Source organism: Microtus pennsylvanicus, chromosome 3, assembly GCF_037038515.1.
Source record: "Microtus pennsylvanicus isolate mMicPen1 chromosome 3, mMicPen1.hap1, whole genome shotgun sequence".
Classification (NCBI taxonomy): Eukaryota; Metazoa; Chordata; class Mammalia; order Rodentia; family Cricetidae; genus Microtus; species Microtus pennsylvanicus.
This window is the reverse complement of record NC_134581.1, coordinates 111866244-111890602: the sequence shown is the minus strand read 5'-3', so window position 1 is coordinate 111890602 and position 24359 is coordinate 111866244. Positions and strand designations below refer to the sequence as shown.

The window sequence follows — 24359 nt, the reverse complement described above, 5'->3', positions numbered from 1 at the left end:
TTGTAAGTGTTGTTATGGTCTCCTAATCTCCTGAACAGAGAAAGATTCTTTTCCTCACAGATGGAGGAAGTTAGACTCAAAGGAATCACTTATAGCTCCTGTACATTCCCAGGACTCTGCAGGAAGAAAAGATGTGGGTATAAAGCAGGGGAGCTGCACTCCTATTGGCAAAACTAGGATTGAAAGTGTCTTACTCTCCAAGAAATATCCCCTGGGGAGCATAGGACTACCTCAGCAGGAGGATTCTCCTGAAGGTGCAGACAGAGTAGAAATTGGAAGTTGATAGAAGGGAATTACACAAACAAGACGCTTAGTGCTTATGCTTCCAAAGACTCTCTCAAGGTTGCTAAAAGGAGCAGCTGATCACAGGGCTCTAGTTATCCAATGGAGGGCCCCACACTCATGCATGTGTGGACAGCGCTAATAAAACTTAGTCATCAAAATAGGAGTTGGAAGATGCAGTGGTTATATGAAAATGGACCCATAAGCCCATAGGGAGGGAGTGGCACTATTAGGAGAAGCAGCCTTGTTGGAGGAAATATGGCACTGCAGGTGAAGCTCAAGCCAGGCCCAGTGTCACTCTCGCCTCCCGATGCCTTTGGATCTGAATGGAGAACTCTCAGGTATCTCTTCAGCACTGTGCCTGCCTGCACACCACTATGCTTCCCACCATGATAAAACTGTATTAAGCCTCTGAATTGTAAGCCAGCCTCAACTAAATGCTTTTCTTTATATTAGTTTCAGTGGTTATGGTGTCTATTCACAGTGTCTTAGTTAGGGTTTTTACTGCTGTGAAGAGACACCATGACTACAGCAACTCTTAAAAAGGAAAAAAATTAATTGGGGCTGGCTTACAGTTTCAGAGGTTTAGTCCATTATCACCATGATGGGACACAGTGTGCAGGCATACATGGTGCTGGAGAAGGAGCTGAGAGTTCTGCATCTTGATCCACAAGCAACAGAAATGAACTGTGTGCCACACTGAGGATAGCTTGAGCATAGGAGACATCAAAGCCCACCTCCACAGTGACACACTTCCTATTCCAACAAAGCCACACCTCCTAATAGTGCCATTCCCTATAGGGGTCATTTTCTTTCAAACCACCGCATACAGCAATAGTCTTAGTTGGGGTTACTTTTGCTGGGATGAAACACCATGAACAAAGAAACTTGGGGAGAAAAGGGTTTATTCAGTTTATACTTCCTTATCATAGCTCATCATCAAAAAAAGTCAGGACAGGGACTCAAGCAGAGCAGGAAGCTGGGGGCAGGTACTCAATAGAGGCTGTAAGAAGTTCTGCTTACTGACTTGCTTCCCAAGGTTTGCAGGATCACCAGTCAACAAGCGGCCCAACCCACAATGGGCTGGGTCCTCCCCCATCAATCAAAAGTAAGAACTTGTGCTACAGGCAAGATCTACTACCCCATCTTGGAGAGAAATTTTCTCAGTTGAGGTTGCTTTCTCTCTGATGACACCAGCTTGTGTCACGTTGACATAAAACTAACCAGTAGAGAGGGGGAAATAGAAAGTGGTTATGGTCATATTTCACTGTATATATAAATGAAAGTCATTAACAAAACTAATAAAACAGCTAAGAAAGAGTGATAATTTAGACCTCTACTGTGTGCAGAAGGCTCCAGAGTCACGTAGTGAGAGGAGGGAAGGATCTGTCCTTTTCTTTCCCTCTGTAACACTTTGCAGGGAAACTTGTTCTGTTTAGAATCAAAAAGCTTATTTTCCTGGTAATACAATTCATTATCAGGCAAAATAGTATTCATGTCACTAAGGAAAAGGTAGATTATTAAGTATTTTGTATTGAGATAATTCAATATCCATAAAAATTAAATTTAGTATCCAGTTCAATATATATATAAATGCAAAAGAAAAAAGGTACCAGGTGGAATTGTAGGTGGCTGTGTTTGCAATGAAGCAGAGATGGCTGTTGAAGCTGTTGAAGTCATGTTTTCTGTGATTCACTAATGAATATGCTTGGAAGTTCTGAGAGGTAGGGAGAGTTCAGGAAGCCATTTAGAGCAAGCGCTGTCAAACAGTTCTGAGTAAGTCTGAATTCTCAGTGTTATCCATGTATCAAAATAGCCTTGCTTTATTCGCAGGAAGTCCATATTTACATATGCATAAGTACTTATCTTTATTCTTCCCCTTGTTTCTGGGAGGGCTCGCCATTAACTGCCATCATGACTGACAGTCTGTACAGTTCCTTAGGAGGAGGCAGCTGTAGCAAGTACTGCTTATTAATGCTACGTGTAATTTTTCCACTTGTGAGAAAATGATTTCCTAAATGAGAAAATAAAGTGAGTCTTGATTAAAATTAAATGCTGGCTAATTTGAGCTGTAATTGAGGAAACCTTACAGAGCACACCAAATATTGAGACCCTTCCTGACAAGTATTATCTTTATTCACAGCTGGGAGAGAAAAGAAGCAATTCTGTCCAAAATGTCCATAAATGAAAAAAGATATGATAAGCCTCAAATTCCAATCATCTTCAGAAGGAATAAAATCTGAAAAAAAATAATATATCTGTATATATATGTATATATATATGGAACTGAGAAGACAGCTCAGGGAACAAAGTGATAGCCTTTCAAGCATGAGGACCTGAATGTCATCACCAAAATTCATGAACAAAATGGGCATGATGTAACACATCTATAATACTGACACTGGATCCTCAGAGAAAAGGGAATTCTGAAGCTTGCTGGTCACCAGGCTAAATTACTGAATGAGTTCCAGGCCAGTGAGAGGTACTATCTCAAATAAAACAAAAAGTCAAACAAATGGTGGATACTATCTAAGGAACACACCTAAGGAGAGAGCAGTTGTGGAATTGAGATCATAACACTAAATATCAGCATTCATCATCTTGTAGTTTAAATATGCTTTCTTGGATACAATCTATGAGAATGTGTACCTTGAAATACTACAATGCTATTGTGCAAGGCAGAATTTGGGGAGTTTTATTAGTGATGAACCCAATGTAGTTGAAGCAGATTATGACACATTGGTTAAGCAAATGCTTAGGCAGAAGTAACCTCTAACGTCCTATTTAGCCCTCACAACTCAGCATTGTGAATTTCACAACATGCAAAGATTCCATCAAGGAAGAGACACTTCTCTGGGTTACAGTCACTGGGTTTTTAGAAGGTGAAAAGTCCTCAAGTCATGTGACAGAAAGTGATGCTTCGGTGAGGTTGGGATGGGCTTGATGAAGGCAGTTTGTCTAGTCTAGGCTTGCACTTAGGTGTTTGTTCTTTGTGTTCACTGCAGGCCCACTCCCCGCTAGAATTCCATCCCAACCATTTCACACCCTTCATTTTCTGTACTGGGGAAGTTCCTATATTTTTCTCTCATGCTCAGATGAGCTTTTATCCTTCTTTAATATACGTATTTACATATGTCTAAATATCTTAATCCTTCTTTAATATACATATTTAAGAATATGCTCCCTTTCAAAATAAAAGTTTGCACACATCACAATTCTAATGTGGGAAGAAGTGAAGTGCAGGTAAAGGCTCAGTCAGCTTGATCCCGTTTCGTCATCCCTTAGCACTGACCTTGGGCAGCATTGTACTCAGTGATTTTTTTGGTTTGTGAAAAAGTGAGTAAAACAACAGGAAACCGCAGAGTCCTACCTCTCCATTAATAAATGATAAAATGAGTATTGCGCATGCATACATGCAAATGATCACAGCATAGCCATGCTAATATGTCCCCACATACATTTGCATATATATGTCCATATATACCTTAAAATCGGACTTGCTTATCTGTTCACTTACCTTACCGCAACAAGAACTTGTGCATGCTACATAGAGCAAAGCTCCGAACATGGGAATCCCAGATGTGATTAGCAGAAGAGTTTCTCTCAAAGGAAACTGGCTCTCATTTTCCTATTTCATGCCTGATTGTTTCTTAGCTGTTTACTGTGTCAGACATTGATTGAGGTACTGAATAATCTCAAGGTGAAGAAAGATATACAAGTCTGCAGAGAACGTACCCAAAGTCTAATTGAGCTGTCATTAACAGGAGACAGAATGAGCCACCACCTCCCACCCTACCAGACTCAAGAGGAGCCATCAGAATGAAGTCTGTAACATATCAGAATAGTAGGCCTGTGTCTACCAGGATATTGGTAGAGAAGACAGAGAGGCTACCGCATTGGCTTACTACAGAAGGATCTTTTATAACTGACTCAGTGGCTGACATTCACGATCAATAAAGTGCAGTGTGGATGGCCATAATAACAGTTTCCAACAGCTCTGAAGCCCATGAGTCTTCATTATGAATTTAGCTCCACACGCATAGAGGCAGAATAATAGGATTCAGACAAGCCTCTGAAGGAAAGATCTATTGTATTGATCAAGAGCAGCAGGCAAAAAGATGGACTTTCAGATCTCCCGGCTGACAGCGCTATGATGCAGTGAAAGGTGAGCGACAGAGCCCCACCATCCTCTTGGGATGCTCTCTGTTGAATTTGGTGCTATGGTGTAAAAGGCTCCTCCATTCCTTGTGGGTCTTCAGTGAGCCGGGAAGTAAGAACAAGTTAACTGAAGCAGACCAACCCTATTATAAAATATGAGAGGTGAAGGATATGCAAGCAGGCTCTCCCCCTAGGAAAGACCCACACCTCTAATCAAAACCATTTATAAATTCAATGAGTGGTTTTACCAGTCACTGCAATAACACATCCAAAGTGTTACAGTCAGAACGAAACAATAAAGGAGTCAAGATTCTTTTAAACTGTTTTTATTATTCTCCAAGCACCCATGGATTTTAGTTTTATTAATAGTAAACTTATTTTAAGACTGATTCTTAAGACCAAAAATTACCTATTTTAATGAGGTAAGATTCAATGTTTATACTAAACCCTGAATTCATGTGTGCATTTCCCGTTTTCCGTCTTTATACCTTAGGGTGCTTTTTTTTCTCTATTATCTTTTCATTTGGAAGAATTCCCTTGGGAATTGCTTACAAAGAAGATTGACATGTCACCTTCTCTTTGCCTTCATTTAGCAAAGTCTTTCTTTCTCTACATTCTAAAGGGAAGTGTGCAATGTTCCAAGCTGCAGTTCCTTTTCCTCCCATTCAATGCTGTGAAAATCTCACACCACTGTCGTGCAGGCTGGGTAGTTTCTTTGATGAAATCTGCTGTCAGGTGACCTGGTACTGTTGTGGGATATTTTTACACTGTGTGAAGGTATTGCTGTGATTGGTGTAATAGAACAGCCAATAGCTCGGCAGGAGGTATAGGTGGAATTTCCAAGGAGAAGAAAGAGGAGGAGGAATCTATATCCACAGGAGATGTCAGGAGATGGGGAGAGGAAACAGGAGGTACAAGATGGAAGATAAAATATAATGTAGATTACTATAAATGTGTAAGAGCTAGTTAGGAAGAAGCCTAAGCTATAGGCTGAGATTTCACAACTAATAGAAAGCTGGTCCGTGCAACAGAGAAAGACTCATTACAGATACCCTTTTGTGTGTGATGTCATTTCTTTCATACCTTGGAAATAAGTTTTGAGCTCACTATGGTTTACAAACTGTGATCATCCTGTACCTGGATATCTGTATTATTCTTGAGGCTTTGAAAGTCTGTTATACCCAGAGGCACTTGCACAGCCTTAGCATTCTCAAGACCTTCTTAAACTCAGCCTGACTATTCTGCAGTAGTACCCTAAAGTTCCCAGGAGCTTTCTTCACTCCCCTCCATTCTTCATTTTACATTTTTCTCATGTATTTGCTTTCCAGTAGTCTGTCTTCCTTTCATTACTTTTTCTTTCTTTGAACTATTCTGCTATTGCTGTCTTTCACTGTTAGAGTTTTAATTTGGCTTAGTGTACTTTTCAATTCGGTGTTTCTGTAGTTAGACTTTCCTTTGTGGGAAATCCAGCCCACAAATAATGACATGGAAGCTTATTATTAATTGTGAAATATTTGTCTTTAGCTTAGGCTTGTTTCCATCTAGCTCTCACAACTTAACCCATATTTTTCATCTACATTCTCTCACATGGCTCTTTACCTTCCCACACGTCCGACTGTCTCTGAGTCTGCTTGCTGGTAAAATCCAAGCATCTAGATTCCTCCTCTCATTTCTTCTCTTTCCCCAAAAGTCTCACCTATCCTCTCCTACCTACTTTTTGGCCATTCAGCTTTTTTATTAAACCAGTCAGAAGGTGCCTTAGGTAGACACACATCTTTACAGTGTGCAAAAAGATTATACCACAACAGGTTTCTGTTTTCTTTTCTTTGAAATTATTTTCTCCTACTTACCAAGTTTCTAAGAGTACTAAGTTATTTATCTGTACTTTCTTGAAACTGGTAGAGTTGCCACAAAAGCACCGTGTTAATTCCCCATCCAAAAACTTACTCATACTCGTTATTTTTCAGTCATCTCCTGGTAGCTTATATTGTCTCTCTGTTGAGTTCAAAATTGCCTGAACACCTTATGTTTGATGTGCATGCCTTCTGGGCATTAAAGGATCAGCTGTATGTTCTAGTCCTTTTAATCTTTTTGACTATCCATCATTTTTTTCTAGTATGTAGTTAATCCTACTGCTTTAGAGCTAGATGACAATCTAAGCCCAGGGTTTTCATGAGTCTGCTATTGATGTGTTATTATTTTGACACTAGACAGGTAATCTAAGGCTGAATTATGCCACATCTGCTCTTAGTATATTGCTCCACATTAACCAGGGCCATACCTAACAAAGATATTCCACTCCTCTAAGCATCATCTTGGGGTGGCTCAGGCCCAGACACTTCATTCACAGTCACTGGCCTGTGGTCATGCACTGTGGGATTCTGGCCAGCTCTGAGAGTGATCACCATGGAGGAATAACCATGTGACATACCTATAGCCACTAATACTCAAATGCTGTACTGTGCACATGCTGAGCTCAGAACCTAGTGAGATCAGCACAACATTGGGTTAGGACCAAGGCTCACACTGTCATGAGTTGTCTGCTCCTAAGGAGGACTTATGTCTCCAGAGTGCCGTGGATGAAGTAGCAATGGCTAAGACTGGTCTGCATGTCTTCTTTACCTGATGCTGGGATTGCTCGAAGGGCTCTTTTTGCAGGCGCTGGTCTGGGAATGGAAGCCTTTAAGACCTACACAGCTTTAGATTTTGCTAGCCTAATCCTTTCATCAGAGAATGGGATCTTTTATCACATTACGATGCTCATTATTGGACTGGTGTTGGTAAAGTCAGACCTTGGACCATCGAAGTTTATGGTAATAGACAAAAAGCCCTACAGTTCAAGGGTACATCAAGGCACCATACCACAGTAGGCAGTAACGCAAGTCCTACAGTGTCAAGGGTACATTAAGGCTCTATACCACAGCTGGCAGCAATGCAAGCCAAAACACATCTACCCCACCAGCTTTCTCCCTGGTGTCAATGCACACCTAGATATTTATCTTGGTCCTGCATATGGATACTGTCATGTGACTTTTTTCTGTGAAAGTGTGAATAAACCTCTGCTCATCCCAGACAAGGCATCAACAAAAGAAACAAAGTAACAATTCTGCCCTAGTGTAGTTTGGAAACCAGTAAATTTGATTCTGGTTACCTACACCTACAAGATCATGAGTAAGGGAGTTACTTTCTGGAGCACTGGATTCTTGTGGGAGCAAAGTCTCTTCAGCAACTGTTAACTGACTATACACATTTGAGAGGGAAGAGCCTCATGAGCCCCAGCCTCTACCAACTGTTAACTGTCTACATAATACCTTCATGAAGGCATGACCTCACTGTTGGCTACTCATACCAACTAATGTGGCTGGGAGAACTTTTTCTCCCATGTTCATAAACTATACTTGTAGGCCCCACCCCTGGAGGCCTCCAGCGGCCAGGCTCCACCCCAGACTACTCTGGCAACTGAACAAGGCCCTAGAGGTGAGCCAGTTGCCAACCAACTATCCACCCCAGCTCCAACAACCAGGCCCAGACCCCAGCATCCTAGAATTCCCTAACAGCCATAGCCCACCTTTCCCAATCATCCGGCTCAACCTCTGAGAGTGAGCAGGCCCCATCCTACAGGGGAAAAAAATCCCATCAACACCGGAGTTTGCCTCTCTCTCCAATCGCAGGCTACTCTGGAAAGTTCCACACCCCCGCCACAGGAAACCCTACATACACCCTGTCTTCTGCTCAGTTCTCTGATGCTTCTGACCAGGTAGAGGTGGCCACTCTCCTGGGTTTCTTCCCTCCCAATAAATCTCTTGTGTGAGGTTTGTAGTGCTGTGTGACTCTGGCGTTTCTTGAGGCCTGACTGCCCGCATACCTTTCCCATCCTGCTGCAACGCTTACAATCGTGAGTCCCACCTGAGTCCATAACAGTTAGGGGTCCAATCTCGTACACACCACAGCTCCTGAGGACAAACAAAGCTGCTGGCAGTTCCGTAGGGCAACTGCTGTGTCATGGGTGGAAAGGCACCTGGCGAATGATGGATCTCACCACACGCCTAGCATCGTGCTGTGAGACAAAGGCCTGTGCTAGCTCTTGTAACTTGCCTTTGAGTGTGTCTCGGCCTGCTCTCCATTCAACTGCTGCATGGAGGAAGAAGGCTTGGAAAGGCAGTCAGTCCCTTGACTAATGCAGCTCCACGACCTGGAGTAGGGTGAGGGAATCTACCGAACAGAAGATTGCACTAAAGAGAGCCTGATAGGTGTTGCCAAGCCTAAGTGTTAAAGTCTTCGATCATTATTCTAGCGGAGTCTAGCTCCCTTCGAGTCTGTTGATTGCTTCATATATTTGGGTGCTGTGATATGAGGTACAAGCACATCTGGAGTTATTATTTCTTCTAGCTGAATGGCCCCTTTATCACCACATCATGAGTTTCCTTGTCTCTCTTTTCTTATCCTGATTTCAGGGTTTATACTATTTCTTCCTCCTCCAACCAGGAGATATTTCTCATCACACTGTGTTGTTAGAATAAGGGGCAATTCAGCTGGCTCTTTCCATGTTTCTTCTTTGGTGTACATTTTCAACATTCAAAGAAGATACTATGCCTCTTTGCTGGATTTCTTAGCCCTTGTGAAGATCACTTGGTGCATGAATAGTCACTGAAACTGGTGTGTCTGTGGAGAAACCGTCCACGGAGGATCTTACTCAGTGACCTGATACTGTTCAACAGAACTTAGTCCTTTAGGAATAAGCATGGTAAGTGTGTGTTTGTGTGTGTGTGTGTGTGTGTGTGTGTGTGTGTGTGTGTGTGTGTGTATGCATGCATGCGTACATGCATGTGTGTGTCAGGTATTAATTGTTGGAAATAACATGTATTAGCTTTCTACTTATCTAAAATATCCCTGAGACGGTTGGCTTAGAGCCAAGTTTATTTGGTTCACAGCTTTAGAGGTTTTGATCTATGATCTGTTGGCCCTGCTGCCAATGGCCTGCAACAAGCCAGTACCTATGACAGGGTCACAAGGCAAAGCAAGTAAACAGCTCAGCTAGTGGTGTCAGGGAAGAAGAGAGAAGAAGAGGCCAATTTTCTAGACTTCTTTTGAAAATATTCCCAAGATGGCTTAGCCCTCAGGGACAGGCTTGTGACAACCTAGCTTTGGAGAACAATTATCCAACCCTTAGCAAAGAGGAAGAAAAAAGTAAAACAAAGGTTATGAACAGCTCCAAGTAGAGAAGGAAAGGGATGAATTACTAGAACTGTGTTCCATTGGGTTGGAAAAGATTTCTGAGATGGTGCATCTACAGTGGAAATTAACAAAGGAGCTAGCCACTGGATTCTGCGTCTGCAAGCAGGAAAAGCTAGAAAAACTCCAAAACCAGCAATGAGCTTGAAAATCTCAGACTTAAGCATACACTGAAAGTAGCAGGAGAGAGGGTATGGAAGAAAACACGTGGCTGGAAGTAGCGGAGGCAGACTCCAGATTATGTATGGCTTGGGGACTAGTGTGCAGCACCTAAGTCTAATTTAGACACACTAGGAAGATACTTGAGGTTCTAAGTAGAATAGGCTGATATGAGTTTTATTCTAAAATTCATATTCTGCTTCTCACAGACTGAGTTTCTGTGGCAGGTCAGAGAGGCAGCTGGGAAACAGTGGTGACAGATTTCTGATGTCATTAAATAAGAAAGATGGTGATTTGGAGAAGACTGGGTAAATATAGATGGGAAAAGTCCCACCAAATTATGGTTTGACTTATTTAGTGTATCTCCCAAATTCTCCTGTGTTGAAGGTCTGATGCTCAACTGGTGGCCCTATTGAGACGTGACTGGAAAATAATCAGTTGATGACTTTATACTAAATAGGTTATTAGGGTGGTGGGGCCTGGATGGAGGAAACAGGTAACTGGGTGTGTTCTTTTGAAAGGTGTATCTTGTCCCAGGACACTTTCTCTTTGATTCCTAGATATCATGAGCTGAGTAGCTTTCCCTATCATGGCCTTTCATCATGCTGCTTCACCACTACCCAGAATCCTCAGAGCCAGCCATCCACAGACAGGAGCCCTAGAACCCAAGAGCCAAAATGTCTTTCCTCCTTTGACTTTCTCAGACATTTTTGACAGCCACACAGAACTGATTGACACAGACACAAAGTCACAGCCACACAGAACTGACTGACACAGACACAAAGCTTGGGAAGATTTTATATAAAACATTATGAATCTCAGTTTTTTTTTTATCTCAAGCAGAAGCACTAAGGGCTTTAGCATTTTATGAGGCTAGAAAAGAATAAAGAAAAAGTGGACTTGCTAAAGAAAAATCAAGTGTGTTATGCAATTTGGGTTGTATAATTTTTGGTTGTCTGGAGTTGGGGCATAAAGCCACAGTAGGCAGTAGGGCACAAGTGCTGGAGAATGTCAGTGGAGAGCTGGGAGCTGGGAGCCCAGACATGCTGATTAAAAGCTTAGGGACCAAAGAGGTCATATGAGAAACTGTCGATGAAGAAAAGTGGGCAAGAGAGACACCTGGGGCACTCCACCTTCCTAAAGACTGGAGGGCATTGAGAGTGACTGGAACGGAAAGAGAATCTATGCCCGTCTTTACCCCATGTGAGGCTACATGTCTGACCTTCAAATCTTTAACCTCTTGAGACTTGTATCTCTATACGTACTTAGAAAGTAACGGCAGCCAATAGCACCTGGCCTTGCAAAGCCAATCAACCCTCATGGGACTCCATCCCTTTCTTGTTTAATGAAGTTATAAAAATGTCTACCTCACAGGTGTAACAGTTGCACTAAAGGAAATACTATACACACACTTACACACACACACACATATATACATATATAAACATATACATATGCAGTGTCTGGTGCAGGTTCAATGGGCAGTGAGTACTCTAAATAGCTACAGTGGTTCCATTTCACCTTCAAATGGGGCTTGGTCTGTTCACTTAGAGGTCATAGATGGAGAGCAGAGCCAGCATCGCAACAACTCTGTCCGACCCCAATGGCTGTGGCATTTTCTCCTTACCTTTATTTATATCCTTTAAATCTTAGTATACTTATGAGTGAGTACATGTGATAATTGTCTTTCTGTATCTGGGTTACCTCACTCAAAATGATGTTTTCTAGCTCCATCCATTTCCCTGCAAAATTAAAGATGTCCTTATTTTTTCTGCTGTGTAGTACTCCATTGTGTAAATGTACCACATTTTCCTTATCCATTCTTCGGTCAAAGGGCATTTAGGTTGTTTCCAGTTTCTGGCTATGACAAACATTGCTGCTATAAACATAGTTGAGCACGTGTCTTTGTGGCACGATTGAGCATCCTTTGGATATATACCCAAAAGTGGTATTACTGGGTCTTGAGGAAGGTTGCTTCCTAATTTTCTGAGAAACTGACATCCAAAGGGGCTGTACCAGTTTGCATTCCCGCCAGCAATGCAGAAGTGTTTCCTTTTCCCCACAACCTCTCCAGCATAAGTTGTCATCAGTGTTTTTGATCTTGGCCATTCCTACAGGTGTAAGATGGAATCTCAAAGTTGTTTCAATTTGTATTTCTCTGATGACTAAGGATGTTGAACATTTCCTTAAGTGTCTTTCAGCAATTTTAGATTCCTCTGTTGAGAGTTCTCTGTTTAGGTCTGTACTTTTTTAAACATAAAGCAAATAAAACCAGCCCATCGATCCAATTCCAGAGAACCTAGACAACAATGAGGACCCCAAGAAAGACTTACATAGATCTAATCTATATGGGAAGTAAAAAAAGACAAGATCTGAGTAAATTGGGAGCATGGGGACCTTGGGAGAGGATGGAAGGGGAGGTGAGAGGTAGGGAGGGGAGCAGATAAAAATGTAGAGCTCAATAAAAATAATTTTTAAAAAGAAAATAACTTAGTATAGTGACCCATAAACAAATCATATATAGCACTATGTGCAAAACAAATGTTTAATTTCAGATATTTATTTCAAGCTTCATTCTCTCCCATCATTTTTTTTTTTACTAAAATGCTGTCTGTTAGCCAAACGCACTGTTCACTGTCTTATCAGTCAATGAAGTGGCTAAGAATGGTTTCCCATGCCAAATAAAAGTGCAGACACAGAGGGCTGATGACAATTAATTAAGAGAATTAATTGTTGTTCCTTCCAGCACCCAGTATCCATTCCCAGCAGTCACATCAAGCAGCTAACAACTGTTGGAAATCCGGTTCCAGGGTCTCCAATGCCTTCTTCTGGTTTCTGTGTGTTCTTGCACATACATAGTGCACATAAATCCATGCAGATACCCATACATTCACAGCATAAACAATTTTAAATGCCATTATAGTAAGGCAAAATTGTCTATGTAACTAACAAACCACAAATTCATTTCCACTCAGTGTGCTCACCACTAAAAGGAGGGTCAAAGGACAGGAGAGCAGACTTGTATAGCTTACTGCTATTTCTAGACTAGGAAACAGTTTCAATAGAACGATTTCTAAAAGAAACAGAATTCTATTAGTTTCAATTAGATTAAGTAATTCAAGTTAATTAAATGCTGTCATGAAAAGTTGTTGAGACACTTCTCCAACAAACAAAGAATGGGTTGTATTTAACTTATCAGTCCCTTTTCCATAAATTGGAGCTTTTAATTGTTTGAAAGCAATTTGTTCTTTGCTTAAAATTAAATGTTCTTCTTCATAATTTTTATTGGAACCTTTTTATAAAGCAAAGTTAGTTTAAGGCTTAATTCCTATCCAAATTAGTGAAAGTTTCTTTCATTTGTGAGACCTTAAATCTTTTCTACTTGTATTAAAATTAGGTTCCATTACAAAGTTTTAGAAAGAGAAGATTTTATCTGTCCACAATTCCAAAACCTAACTACAATAAATTTTGTCAAAATACTGTTGTTAGTGTGGAAGATGTTACTGGGAGTAACATCTGCCACTTAACGCAGAAAGAGCACTGGGCATAGTGGTGCACATCTTTAACCTCAGCACTCGGGAGGCAGAGCCAGGCAGTTCTCCATGAGTTCGAAGTCAGTCTGGTCTACAGAGAGAGAGTTCTAGGACAGGCAGGACTACACAGAGAAACCCTGTCCTGAAAAAACAACCAATAAGCAATCATCAACAAGAGTCAGACTGATGGTCTCAGGGTTCAGAATATTCTGAGGGTATTAAGTCTGAATACATGACACTGCTTTGTGTGTTCTTCTTAGATGTAAGAAAGAAGGACTAAAGAGCAAAGGAAGAGAGACAGAGGTGGAGGAGGGTAATGGAGTCTCCTTCTTAGAGCCAAATACAGTTTTATTCTAAACAAACTCCAGCTCAATCCTAAAAAGTTTTGAAAGTTACTTGATGTACATTATTGACAATCACCCAACAATTCTTTTTCCTGAGATGTTGCACCAACTGCCCTGCCCAAGGACTAATAACATTGACTCCTGTAGACCACATTCATATGGGCAGGTGCAAAAGAGCATCTCAGAGCTGGTTAGTCTGATTTAAGTCATGCTCAGTGCACTGTGTTGGGAATATAAAAGCATTTTCCAGATGGCATCATAAAAGCAGTGATTTGTGCAAAGCACCATCTCAGTTTTGAGAAATGGCCCCTTGTTTTTCATTCGCCTCACTTGTCTCAGGACTGCTTTCTCTTGCCATGAATGCAACACTCACATTATATAACTGGGTGGGAAAGCTGCTATATATTGTGAATAATGTCTAGCAGGCTGTGAATGCTCAGATATGAACTGACGGGGAGGATGATAAGATACTGTTTTAACAACTGGCCAGGCCATCCAGGAAAGAGGGTGCCAGATGGATGTCAGGATTCTGCTTTTGCTGTTAATGATAAAACCTTGGGTAATTCACCTAATTATGTTGTGTATCAAAGTCTATATGCATGAGAGCGATTCTGACTTCCATAAATTCTTTTGTGTGTTGTTCAAATTTTTTGTCTGTTTAAACTCAGTGATTCAGCCAGATGTTCAACTATTCTCTTCCAAAGTCTTGTGATATTCCAAACATGCCTCCCATCAGGATTGTTCCTGAACAAAGAAATCACTCTCTGTTGTCTGTCAGGTTAAGTTTGCTCTCCACTGAAGCTCCAAACACCCTACTTTGTTAAAGCATTCATGTATTCATGCCACCCTATCCACTCTATAAAGAGATGTATGCATACATTCTGATTTAGTCATTGGAACATTTTTATAAAGTCATTATTATGCTTAGTGCTTGGGTGAAAATGAGACCCTAATAATAAAAATTTTAATGCCTTCATGCCTGAAAGTGCTATCAGAAACTGGATTTGAACTCAGATCTCTTGGTCATCATAAGTTCCTTCACTATCACATGCAGCTTCCCAGTGACATTGTTGCATCTGTTGTTGAAAATATTTACTACTTATGTTTTACATTTTTATGTAAACATCTTCTGAGAGTGGTAGTAAATGCTTTGAAAAAAAAGGAATAATGATTCGTGTTTGTCACACTAGAAGGTAAACTCTACAAGAATGGAATCTGGCTGCTGTTCACTGCTCCCACACCCATACACAGGGCACTGTGTGGTATTCACCCCTCCCACACCCATGCACTGGGCACTGTGTGGTATTCCCTGTTCCCACAGCCATGCACTGGGCACTGTGTGGTAATCACCCCTCCCACACCCATGCACCGGACACTGTGTGGTATTCACCTCTCCAAAACCCATGCACAGGCCACTGTGTGGTATTCTCTGCCCCCACACCCATGCCCAGGGATTCTGCGACACATAAGTACATAGTGTACTTACCTAGTAGAATTCAGTGTGCCTCTTTTAGTGTCTTATCATGCACAAAGAACTTCCTAATAAATGTTTGTTCTTCTAGCATATTAATGGTGTGTCTTCATAAACATATTTACAGAAAATCTTTTTTGATATTAAAAATAACATTGCAACTTTCATATTATTATCTGTCTTATAATATTAACCAGGCCACTTCAACATGACTACTCTGTCATCTTTCCCTGACTATTGCCTCTGCTCTTGCTTCCTGTGAAGATGCCAAATCTTTTCATGTTTCATTCTAGATAATTCAGAATGAGTGTTACATTATGAGAATTTGTTATCAATGAAAATGTGTGACTAAATGTCATTTTGGGGCCCTGTGTCTACCACACTCACTACTTATACTATTTAATTTTTGCATAAGCCATATTCTTAACAACAGTTCATAGTTAGGAGAATACAAGGATTTGCTAATAACAGAAGAAAAGAAGAAGGAAGAAAGGAAGGAAGGAAGGAAGGAAGGAAGGAAGGAAGGAAGGAAGGAAGGAAGGAAGGAAGGAAGGAACTCAGGCTCCACAGCCACACCACTGGAGTCAACAGTGTGTGACTAGCAATAGCCTAGAAGAACCTAAAAATTCTCAGTACTGTGAGGTCAGGTGACTCGGGGTCAAATCAGACAAGGTGAATAACGAACTGCATTTTTAAGGCTAACTCTTGTGGAGACTTTATAGGCATACATAAAAAGAACAGTTTTCCCCACTTGAATTCTTCCAATAATTTTGAAATCATTAAACAGGCAAGCAGAGTCCCGACACTGAGAAACACTATGTCAGAAATAGCTTGTATTCAGTAATGGGAGAAAAATCATTAATATACAACATGACTATCACCACCACCACCCTTAGTAAAGAGCCACTGTTATTTATTAACATTTCAAATATGAATAGCATTTGGTCTGTTTAAACATTAGTTCATCAATTAATGGTGACATTCCCCTCGATTGTCACTGAATTACAGATTTTTGCTATTGGGGTGGGAGTAATACATGAATCATTAGTCCAGTTTTAAATATAAAACTTAAAACAGTGAAAGTGGGAACTCTTCGCCTTATAGACCTCTCAGCAATGCATTGTTTTGCAGGATTGAAGGTGGTAAGAGTCATTTCTCTTGTCCTAATAGGAAATGTGCGTGGGGCCTTGGCTTGAGTCTTCTTGGAATTGGTTATACTGAGAACAGCTACAGTGTTTCAACACAAGAACCTTCCAGGAAGCAGCATCATGCTTAGAAAATAAGAGTGTTCCAGGTTACCAAAGAATTCAGGGCCTGATGTGTTTATCAGTAAACTACCATATACAGTACTAGATAAACACTTGCAAAGCAGAAAGTCTTTTGCAAGGCAGCCTTATGTTGAGCTTACTAGACAACTCAAAGAATTTTAAGGAGATCTAAATATTCACAGAGAACTTGGCTTTCAAATTACAATTCAGGCATTCGGTAGAAGGCAGGCACTGGCATGCTGCTGGTCTAGTGTCCTGAGTTCTGAGTGTAGTAGAAGATCCAGAGGGAGCAGTGGGTCCAAGCTGCAATGCTTCCCGTACAGCTCAGTTCCATAAGGTGGAGGGGAAACAGGAATGTAGCTTAGGAACCAGTATGGTGCTCTGCTGTTTTACTGTGGTGTATTCAAAACCACAATCTCCAGACATGTTGGCATTGAATCATTGCTTGGAAAATGATTAAACCCTGGCACCATTTACCAGCAAGTAGGCAACTGGTGACAAACGAGCACCATACCTACAGAATAAGTACACCCTTCATTCAGGGTGTATGAACTACAAAAGGATGAGGAATAAGGCATTCTTTTATTTTTAATTATTTTTATTTTCTTGCATCATAAATTATTTTCTGCTCCTCTCCCTTTCTATCTCCTCCCTTTCTACCCTCTTCCATGGTCCCTATGCTCCCAACTTATTCAGGAGATCTTATTTTTGTCTACTCCGTATATTAGATCCATGTATGTCTCCCTTAGGGTCTACTTTGTTGTCTAGGTTCTCTGGGGTTATGAATTGTGGGCTGATTTTCTTTGCTTTATCTCTAAAAGTTGCTTATAAGTGAGTACATATGATATTTGTCTTTCTGGGTAGGGGGTTACCTCACTCAATATGATGTTTGCTAGATCCATCAATTTGCCTGCAAATTTCAAGATGCCGTTATTTTTTTCTTCTTTGTAGTACTCCATTATGTAAATGTACCACATTTTTCTTATCCATTCTTCAATCAAGGGGCATTTAGGTTGTTTCCAGGTTCTGGCTATGACAAACATTGCTGCTAGAAACATAGTTGAGCACGTGTCTTTGTGGCACGATTGAGCATCCTTTGGGTATATACCCAAAAGCTAAGTCTTGAGGAACATTGTTTCCTAATTCTCTGAGAAATTGTCACACTGAAATCCAAAGCAGCTGTAACAGTTTGCACTCCCACAAGCAATGCTGAAGTGTTCCCTTTACCCGAGAACCTCTACAGCATAAGTTGTCATCAGTGTTTTTGATCTTGGCCATAAGATAGAATCTTGGTATAAGATAGAATCTCAGAGTTGTTTTGATTTGCATTTCTCTGATGGCTAAGGATGTTGAGCATTTCCTTAATTGTCTCTCAGCCATTTTAGATTCCTCTGTTGGGAGTTCTCTGTTTAGGTCTGTGCCCCATTTTTTATTGGATTATTGGTTCTTTTGATGATCAATTTCTTGAGTTCTTTGTATATTTTGGAGATCAGTCCTCTGATGTGGGGTTGTTGAAGATCTTTTCCCATTCTGTAGGCTGTTTTATCTTGTAGACCGTGTCCTTTGCTTTACAGGAGTCTCTCAGTTTCAGGAGGTCTCATTTGTTGTTTCTTTCAGTGTCTGTGAGTAAATATACTGGGGTTAAATTCAGGAAGTGGTCTCCTGTGCCAATGAATTTAAGTGTACTTCCCATTGTCTATTCTATGAGGTTCAGTGTGGTTGGCTTTATGTTGAGGTCTTTGATCCATCTGGACTTGAGTTTTGTGCATGGCGATAAATATGGATCTATTTTCATTCTTTTATATTTTGATATCCAGTTATTCCAATATCATTTGATGAATATGTGTCAGGGCCTGTGGGCCCCGACATAGAAAACTATTTTCCCTAACTGGACTGGTACGGAGGAAGAAGGAATAACCAGACACAGTTTACACCATCATCATGGAAGGGCATCGCGTGCTTCTCTCCATCCTGAAGATCTACCCACGTTTATTTTACCAAACATCTTTTAAACCCCACTCCCCCACCCAAGGTGGAAGCTCATTAATATTCTCTTTCCAGGAAATGTGGGGCTACGGAAAACACCTGAAACTTACCCATCAGCTTTGGCAAACACCTCTCCCCAGGCGATCTACATTTTTAACAAAAGAGAAAGGAGCATCACATCCTGGCTATTGTTGAGGCAGTGACAGCCTGTCTGCAGTCTACATGACCACCTCAGGTGGGGCCTTTGGCTTCAGAGCCACACCACATAGATATATGGGCCTATAATCATGCTTTCTTTTTCCCATTTAATATTTTTGTCTTTGTCAAAAATCATGTGTTCATAGGTGTGTGGATTAGTATCTTGGCCTTTGATTTGGTTCCACTGGTCCTCCTGTCTGTTTTTGTGTCAATACCAGGCTGTTTTCAGTACTGTAGCAAAGTCTGAAATCAGGGATTATGATGCATCCAGAAGTTCCTTATTTGTACAGGATTGTTATCCTGGGTTTTTTTTTTTTTTTTTTGCTTTTCCATATGAAGTTGAGTATTGTTCTTTCAAAGTATGTGAAGAATTTTGTTGCGATTTTGATGGGTATTGCATTGAATCTGTAGATTGCTTTCGGTAAGTTTGCCATTTTTACTATGTTAATTCTACCTACCCAAGAGTATGGGAGATCTTTCCATTTTCTGGTATCTTCTTCAATTTCTTTCTGCAAAGGTTTAAAGTTCTTGTCATACAGGTCTTCTACTCATTTGGTTAGAGTTACTCCAAGGTATGTTATGCTGTTTGTGGCTATTGTGAGGTGTGATGTTTCTCTGATTTCTTTCTCAGCCCATTTATCATCTGCGTAAAGGAGGGCTACTGTATATATCCTGGTACATTACTGAAAGTGTTTCTGAGTTGTAGAAGTTCCTTGGTACAATTTTTGGGGTGGCTTATGTAAATTATCATATCATCAGCAAACAGTGAGAGTTTGACTACTTCTTTTCTGATTTGTATCCCCTTGATCTACTTTTGGTGTCTTATTGCTCTAGCTAGGACCTGAAAAACTATATTGAATAGATATGGAGAGGGTGGTGTCTTGTTCCTGATTTCAGTGAGATTGCTCTGAGTTTCTCCCCATTCAGTTTGATGCTGGCTGTTGGCTTGTTGTATGTTGCCTTTATTATGTTTAGGTACATTCCTTGTATCCCTGCTCTCTCCAAGACCTTTATCATAAACGGATGTTGTATTTTGTCAAAAGCTTTTTCAGCATTTAATGAAATGATCATGTGGTTTTTGTTTCTCAGTTTGTTTATATGATATATTACAATGAAAGATTTTCGTATGTTGAACCATCCCTGCATCTCTGGGATGAAGCCCACTTGATCATGGTGGATGATGCCTCTGATGTGTTCTTGGATTCAATTTGCAGGTATTTTATTGAGTATTTTGGCATCAATGCTTATTAGTGAGATTGATCTGTAATTTTCTTTCTTAGTAATGTCTTTCTGTGGTTTGGGTATCAGGGTAATTGTAGCCTCAGAAAAAAAGTTTGGTAATGGTCCTTCTGTTTCTAATAATTTGAGGAGTATTGGTATTAGTTCTTTGAAAATCTTGTAGAATTCTGAGCTGAAATCATTTGGTCCTTGGCATTTTTTTTTTTTGGTTGGGAGAGTTTTGGTGACTGTTTCTATTTCTTCAGCAGTTAAAGGTCTATTTAACTTGTTTATCTTGTGCTTATTTAACTTTGGTAAGTGATATTTATCCAGAAAGTTGTCCGTTTCCTTTAAGTTTTCCAGTGTTGTGGAGTACAGGTTTTCAAAATATGACCTAATGAGTCTCCAGATTTCTTCCATGTCTGTTGTTACGTCCCCCTTTTCATTTCTGATTTTTATAATTTGTATATTCTCTTTTCTTTGAATATTCTCTCTCTGCCTTTTGCTTATTTTGGATAAAGGTTTGCTTATTTAGGTGATTTTCTTGAATAACCAACTCTTTGTCTCATTGACTCTTTGTATTGTTTTCTTTGTTTCTATATTGTTGATTTCAGCTCTCAATTTGATTATTTCCTGCCCCCGCCGTCCAGTTCTCCTGGGTGAATTTGTTTCTTTTTGTTCTAGACTTTTCAAATGTTCTGTTAGCTCACTTGTGTGGGATTTTTCCAGCTTCTTTATGTAGGCATTTAGTGCTGTGAACTTTCCTCTTAACACTGCTTTCAGTGTGGGTATGTTGTGCGGTCATTTTCATTGAATTTTAAATTCTCCCTTTATTTCTTCCTTGACCCTTGATGATTCAGGTGAACATTGTTTAATTTCCATGTGTTTGTGGGCTTTCTGGAATTAGTGTTCCTGTTGAATTATAATTTTAAGCCATTGAGATCCGATAAGATACATGGGGTTATTTTGATTTTTTTCTATCTGTTGAGGTTTGCTTTGTTACCTAGTATGTGGTCAGTTTCTGAGAAGGTTCCATGGGGTGCTGAGAAGAAGGTATATTTTTTATGTTTGGATGGAAGATTCTATAGATATCCGTTAAGTCCATTGGAGTCAGAACATCTGTTAGTTCCCTTACTTCTCTGTTAATTTTCTGTCTGACAGACTTGTCCAGTGTGAGAATTGGGTGTTAAAGTCTTCCACTACTAGTGTATGGGGTTTAATGTGTGTTTTAAGTTTTAGAAGTGTTTCTTTCACATATGAGGATACTCTTGTATTTGGGGTAGAGATGTTCAGTACTGAGATTTCCACGTGATGGATTTTTTACTCTGACTAATATGAAATGTTCTTCTTTGTCTCCTTTGATTGATTTAGTTTGAAGCCTGTTGTGTTAGATATTAGGATAGTTACAACAGCTATTTGTTTCTTAGGTCCATTTGATTGGAAAAAAAACATTTTCCCAACCCTTTATTCTGAGAAATATCTGTCTTTGAGGTTATGGTGTGTTTCTCGTATTCAGCAAAATGATGGATTCTGTTTTTATATCCAATCTGTTAATCTGTGTCTTTTTATAGGTGAGTTGAGTCCATTTATATTAAGGGATATTAATGACCAGTGATTGCTAGCTCCTTTTATTGTAGTTTTCCTTTTTGGTGAAGTTATTGTGTGTATTTCCCTTCTTTGGGATTTGCTGCTGTGATCATCTATTGTTTGTGTTTTTGTGGATTCAGCCAACTTCCATCAGTTAGAGTTTTCATTTTACTACTTTGTGTCAGGCTGGTTTGTGGCTAGATTTTGGTCAAACCTGGCTATGTCATAGAATATCTTGTTTGTTCATCTATGGTGATTGAAAGTTTTACTGGGTATAGTTGTCTGGGCTGGCATCCATGCTCTTTTTTTAAATTTTTATTGCTTATAAATAATACCATTCAAAATTTCTACTTTCTCCCCTCCTCCTTTTTCTCTGCTGCTACCCCCACTCATCCTCACCTCTTCCCCTCCAATCCTAAGAGAGGGCAGGGTACCCTGCCCTCTGAGAAGTCCAAGCCCCCCTCTTCATCCAGGCCTAAGAAGGTGTGCATCCAGACAGACTAGGATCCCAAAAAGCCAGTACATGCAGTAGAAACAATTCCAGTGTCATTATCATTGGCTTCTCAGTCAGCCCCCATTGTCAGCCACATTCAGAGAGTCAGGTTTGATCACATGCTCATTCAGTCCCAGTCCAGCTGGCTTTGGTGAGCTCCAATCAGATCAGACACACTGGGTGGACTAATGCCTCGTGATCCTGACTTTCTTGCTCATCTTCTCCCTCCTCCTGCTCTTCAATGGGACCTTGGGAGCTCAGTCCAGTGCTCTGATGTGAGTCTCTGTTTCTATCTCCATCCATCGCCGGATGAAGGTTCTGTGATGATATGCAAGATATTCATCAATGTGACTACAGGACAAGGCCAGTTCAGGTACTTTCTCCTCAATGGAAGAATGGATAAAGAAAGTATGGCACATACATACATTAGAGTACTACTCAGAGGTAAAAAGCAATGATATCTTGAATTTTGCATGCAAATGGTTGCAAATAAAAAACACTATCCTGGATAAGATAACCCAAACCCAAAAAGATAAATATGGTATGTACTCACTCATTAGTAGATTCTAGCCATAAAAAAAAGACATTCAGCCTATAGTTTGTGATCTTAGAGAAGCTAAATAATAAGGTGAACCCAAAGAAAAACATATATAGATCCTCCTGGAAATTGGAAGCAGACAAGATCTCCAGGCAAAAATTGGGAGCATAGGAGGGGGATGAGAGTAGGGTGGGTGGAAAAGGAGAGGGGAAGAGAGAAGGGAGAAGGGGAGAATTGGGGAGTTTGGGGGAGTGGGATGGTTGAGATGGAAGAAGGATGGATATAGGAGCAGAGAAGAAGATACCTTAATTAAGGGAGCCATTTTAGGGCTGGGAAGAGACTTGGCTCTAGAGGGGTTTCCAGGTGACCATGGGTGATGTCCCCAGCAATGTCCATGGTCTCTTAATGTCTGCATAATGCTTGACCATGACCTTCTGGTTTTCATGGTTGCTATTGAGAAGTCAGGTGTAAATCTGAAAGGTCTGCCTTTATATATTACTTGGCCTTTTTTCTTTGTAGCTCTCAATATTCTTTCCTTATTCTGATGTTTAGTGTTTTGATTATTATGTGACAAAGGAATTGTTTTTATCAAGTCTACTTGATATTCTGTGAGCTTCTTATATCTTCATAGGCATATTTTTCTTTAGGTTGGGAAAGTTTTCTTCTGTGATTTTTTTAAATATATTTTCTGTTCTTTTGAGTTGGACTTCTTCTATCCCTATTATTCTTAAGTTTGTTCTTTTCATGGTGTCTCACATTTCCTGGATATTTTGTGTTAATCTTTTGTTAGATTTAATGTTTTCTTTGACTAATGAGTCTATTTCCACTATTGTATCTTCAGTGCTTGAGACTCTTTCTTACATCTCTTGTATTCTGCTGTTTATGCTTGCATTTGTGGTTCCTGATCATTTTCTCATAATTTCCATTTCTATAATTTTTTCAGCTTGTGTTTTCTTCATTGTCTCTATTTTAGTTTTCAAGTCTTGAATAGTTTCTTTCATATGTTTGATTACTTTTCTTGGTTTTCATTAAGGGATTTGCTGATGTCTTCTAATTTTTTGTTTGTCTTTTTCCCCCTTTCTTTGAGGGAATTTTTCATTTCCTCTTTAAGGGCCTCAAACATTCTCCTAAAGTTATTTTAGGTCATTTTTCTGCTTCATCTATATTTGGTTGTTCAAATCTTGCAGTTGTAGAGCCACTAGGTTTTATTGGTATTGTGGTATTTATTGTATTCTTCTTACCTTGTATGATTGGTGCCATTGGGGCTGTCTGTGTTTCTAGTGATAAATCATCCAGGTGCCAGTGGATCCAAGGCTCAGTTGATTTTTCCATGCATTGCAGTCAGGACCATGGTTCCAGTCACCCCATAGGTCCCTTCATTTTCCTGGAGGTCACTCAGCACCCTCAAGGGTTGTTCTGTAATACCAAGAGTCATTCAGGCCTTCTCCCATGGAGGTTGCTGCCTTGGGCCTACTCTGACAGAGAACTCTGACTCAGGCTTGCTACCTCAGAAGTCGCTGATTCATGCCCAGTCCCTCAGTGGACTGTGGCTCAGGCTTGTTTCCTCAGCGGGGGCTCCCTTGTACCAAGGGGTCATTGCCTTGGGCCTGCTCTGGCAGAGGTCACTGGCTCAGGATTGTTCTCACAGATGTCTCTGTCTTGGGCCTGCTTTCTCAGAGGTCCCTGAGTTGTGTCCAGTCCCACAGAGGTCTCTGCCTCAGGCCTGCACCTTCAGAATTCCTGGGTTCACACCTCTGTTCCCTCAGCAGCTCCTCCCTTGTACCTGCTCCTGTGGAGGTCACTGCCTGCCCAGTGCTCTCTTGTACCAATACTTTGGAAAGCATGGTCTGGATGCAGAGCTCAACTACGGTATTCTTTATCAGCAAAGAGGA

At 40.4% G+C, this 24359-nt stretch overlaps 1 long non-coding RNA gene across 1 annotated transcript in view; it reads left to right on the top strand.

Moving 5' to 3' along the window:
• The first annotated feature begins 4375 nt into the window (after positions 1-4375).
• LOC142847307 (uncharacterized) overlaps positions 4376-24359 on the top strand; it is a 42887-nt gene continuing 22903 nt past the window's right edge. Inside the window, exon 1 of the long non-coding RNA XR_012910140.1 lies at positions 4376-4447. This is a non-coding gene — a long non-coding RNA (uncharacterized LOC142847307). The remainder of the gene's footprint in view (positions 4448-24359) is intronic.